We start from the raw sequence: 4,757 nt of genomic DNA on the forward strand, positions 1-4,757 counted from the left end.
TAAACTAGTAGTTTACTGTGAGTACACTAAAGGAGCAAAAACAATGCATAATTAGTAAACTTGTAGTCTAAAACTACTAAACTAGTAGTTTACTGTGAGTACACTAAAGGAGCAAAAACAATGCATAATTAGTAAACTTGTAGTCTAAAACTACTAAACTAGTAGTTTACTGACAGTACACTAAAGGAGCAAAAACAATGCATAATTAGTAAACTTGTAGTCTAAAACTACTAAACTAGTAGTTTACTGAGAGTACACTAAAGGAGCAAAAACAATGCATAATTAGTAAACTTGTAGTCTAAAACTACTAAACTAGTAGTTTACTGACAGTACACTAAAGGAGCAAAAACAATGCATAATTAGTAAACTTGTAGTCTAAAACTACTAAACTAGTAGTTTACTGACAGTACACTAAAGGAGCAAAAACAATGCATAATTAGTAAACTTGTAGTCTAAAACTACTAAACTAGTAGTTTACTGAGAGTACACTAAAGGAGCAAAAACAATGCATAATTAGTAAACTTGTAGTCTAAAACTACTAAACTAGTAGTTTACTGAGAGTACACTAAAGGAGCAAAAGCAATACATAATTAGTAAACTTGTAGTCTAAAACTACTAAACTAGTAGTTTACTGTGAGTACACTAAAGGAGCAAAAACAATATTTATTAGTAATCTACAAGTATGATGGTGAGTTCACTTAAAGAAAACTTGCTGTATAAAACTACTAAACTAGTAGTTTATTCAGAGTACACTAAAAGAAAACGTGTAAGTATACTTGCAGTGTAAAACTACTAAACTAGTAGTTTACTGAGAGTATACGTCAAAGTGAACTTTCATAAACTAAAAAAATGCTACAAGTAATAAAATAGTAAACTACTAGTACACTCATAAGTTCTCTTGCAGTACAAATGAGAAACATAATTATGAACTAGTTGTAGACTTAGAGTTTACTACTGTTACACTTATAGTACACTTAAACATATACTTTTATATACTTCAAGTGGGCCAATTTAGTCCCAAGCGGTATTAAAATAGTACACTTTCAAGTTTACTACTAGTAAATATTGACATAAGTATACTTACTACATAAAGTATACTTATAAATATACTTGAACATTACTCAAGTATACTTCATAAAATGAACTTGAAGTATACTTTTTTTTCGTAAGGGAACCACAAACCGTGGGAGCTTGTTTTTTAGTGGAAACGCACAGCATGTGGGAGCTAAATTTCCATGGAGGCCTGGTGAGGCCTACTACCTGACAACCACAGTATGTGGGAGCTCACTTTCAGAGAAACCTGGTAAAGCCTACTATCTGAAAAACCACAATATGCGGGAGTCCACACAGCGATGCTTGGGGTGTATAACAAATACATTGCATTTGAATGTTGAATGAATGAAGCCCAAGGAACCTCGAGGCTAATCATCTTAAGAAACGGAACGAAGCGGAGCACGTAACCCTTACCGTACAGGATTTTAGAAAGTGCGCAGAGCCTTGCGTGCACACTTACCACTTACGTGGATTTGAGACAGTGCGCAAAGTGTTCACGTGCACACTGACCACAATGTGGTTTTGAGACAGTGCACATGCTTAGCGTGTGTACAGAAAGGTTCCTAAGCATCGCAGAGGCGCTGGATCGCAAGGGAGAGGCGAGCTCCAACCCTCAAGTGAGGGGAGCATCACCTGAGGCAGTACATACAGAAGGACTCCGTAACTACCACCTCCCCGGATGCGCCAAGCGGCCAGGCGGCCCCTCATGGTGACCTGGCCAGATATCCATGAAATTCCCTGCAGTGCTGTGCCAGTTCTGACGATCAGCCAGGCTCCTCGGGAGGGGTGTGGGACGAGCAACCGCTGATCGTGGCCAGAGCTCAAGGCTGGAACTGAGCACTGTAAAGGAAACTCACAGAGTTTGTAGTAGACATATAACCACCAGCAACATAACACCCATAAGCAGAAAGGGTTACATACTCACCCACCCTCCTGTACTGGAGTCCCGCTTTACGGGGCGCCCCCTTTTGGTCCGGACCGTCAGTAAGGTAGTCACTATGAAAATAGGACCAACCAAAAACATAACAGGTCCAGGATAGGAGACTGTTATGTGAGAAACTTTCCACCTAACCCCGATCAGGTGGAGCGCTGGTGGCTACAGGGGAATTAGGCAGGAGAGAAATAAAACAGAAGTTAAAAACATCCAAAAAGGAAGTGACGAACTCCTAGGTATCGCTCCGATCCGGACGAGAACGCTGCCTCGTCTGAATCACATCCCTCAGACCCTGCTTACCTCTTCGTGACCCGCGGTTTCTCTTGCCCCTGCCCTCAGGCGGGGGAGGAGCACGAGCCACGACACTAGCCTTCTGTTGTTCTGTTGTTGTTCGGGCTCTGCTGCTGCGTATGATTTACCATTTAAGCGGGATGTATCCTGGAAGGGCTTAGATGGCAAAGAGGGAGATTTTAGAGAGGATGTTCCCCCACTGAGAGATAGCTATCCAGCATCTCTTCTACAGGGGTCATCCTCTCATAGCCATTCTTGTGCATGCCATCGATATCAGCATAACTCGTATGCTGAAACCGATGGATGCGAGAGAAAAATGGCCTTTTCCATTCCTTTGCGACTTCTGCATGTAAGTCAGGCAAGAATGGGAGGCTCACCTGGGCTGGCGGGCTATGGTCAGATAAATAACGCTCATCGAGGCTACCTCGCGACGTTACCTTTCTGGCACGCTTCCATGGCAATTTTATTTTTTAATTTTTTAATTTTTATTAATTTTTTTTTTTTTTGGCGCTGCGCGATCCATAACCTCTAACAGCTCCCCATACGCAGAGCAGGAGAAATGAGCGGCTCAGCCTCAGCTTCTTCGCCACTCTCAAATATCTCCTGCTCTTTCTGGGTAGAACCCAGCAGAGCACTAACTTCAGTGTCAGAATGGGTTAATGACAACGCGTTTTCCTCCGGAGAGTGTGAGAGGAAAAGTCCCTCTCTACACTCCTCAGCGAGATCCACCTGTGATCCCCACGAGCTCATTCTCCTCCGTGCCTCGGCAACGGCAGGTCCTGAGCCGCGAGATCCAGATGACAAACGAGAGCGGAGCTTTTTCACAGAAAAACGCTCGCAGTGCGCGCAGATTGCCCCCTCAAGGACATCGCGCGCGTGCTCTTCGTCCAAACAAGAGACGCAAAGACTGTGTGTGTCATCAGGTGTCAAATAACGCTGACATGGATGCACACACTGTTTAAACGCGTTGCTAGTGGATGCCTTGATAACAATAAAAGATCGCTCCTACCATTCTGATCGTTTCTCAGATGCACGCTTCAAACAAAATGTAATTATCAATAAAGATTCGGGAGGAGCGCGTCAGATACTTAGCCTAATCAACACAGGTGGACCACAATCAAGTAATCAATCCCATAGTATAAATATCGCTGACTTACCTCTATCCATTGACGGTTTATCAGCATCCCTCCTCCACCCCATCTCCTCACTTCAAGTTCACTTTATAATATACGGGGAAGTGGGGGTACTCTAGGTTTGGGCCATTCCCGGACAGCACGCCAAATACGCATACCATACCTCAGCTAGTTATATGTAAGCGTGAACTAGTGAAACAGTCAATGAAGACGAAGAAGATAAGTGACGGGTCCTACGGGCGCGTATTTATAGTCGCGCCGGTAGCGACGTCAGAGGCTGTCGCCGGCCAACACGTTGGCATTTTTCAAAGTATTCTTCAGACACTGGTCACTACGAGGTGTACCCCATAGTGTCCCTTCAGAGGACGCAGTTCGAAGTTCCCTTGACAGGGAACATACACACACACACACACACACACATACACATATACCTTTAACTCCAGGACTCCATGCCCAAATGGAACATCACTGAAAGTACAGTCCAGAGTCCAAAGGAATCAGTAAATCTTCACATAGCCCACCCAGAAAACTTTATTATAATTTTTGTTATTTCTAGGGTGGGACATGTTGTCTTGCTCATACAAAAGAGAGCAAGTATTAACCTCTTGGTTCCTGGTTTGCCCTCAGTTCAAGATTTCTTAATCATATTTAGTGGTTGTTCAGTTTCCTGAAGCCTGAAAGTGATCAGAGGTTGTGCAAACTGAAAGGGAGGGAAGACACCACCAGAGCCCATCTGGGTGTGAATCAACCACTGGGTGTTATTCATAGAAACTGCATGAAGAACTCTTGCAATAGCTGATGTTTTTCGATCAGCTGTGCATTCACTCTGAGAGATTCCCTTTAGGCTTTACAGGCTAGCCTAAAAATACCTCTTTTTTTACTGCTCACTAGGACCGTAAAGATGTCAAGAAATGTCTACCCATGTGAGTGAACCGTGGAGAAGAAAGCAGGTAAGAAAACAATTGCTAAGTTCCCGTCAAATGTAGACTCATTCATGTGTCCCTGTCTGCTGTTTTTTTCTTTTTATTGATTTCACCTACCAACTTTCCATTGACCTGATTTGTTGAGGAGGTCGAACACAGCTTGAACAACATTTATTACAGAAATTAATATATGCTACATCATCTTGTCAGAGATAACAAAGTAATGCTATATTGCGTTTGTGGAATAGCAACTGGTTAATAATTTTGCAAGATTCTTTTTCCCAATGACTCAGTTGAACCATACCCCCATTTCTCTTTCTCGCTCTCTTCCTGTTGCTTACTGTCTCACTCTTCTGAAGCTAAGATGTGTGTGCTGGAACAGGAAATGAATGCAGACACAGGAGGCAGACAAGCTGAAACTGG

This window comes from Carassius auratus, chromosome 3 (assembly GCF_003368295.1).
Source record: "Carassius auratus strain Wakin chromosome 3, ASM336829v1, whole genome shotgun sequence".
Lineage (NCBI taxonomy): Eukaryota > Metazoa > Chordata > Actinopteri > Cypriniformes > Cyprinidae > Carassius > Carassius auratus.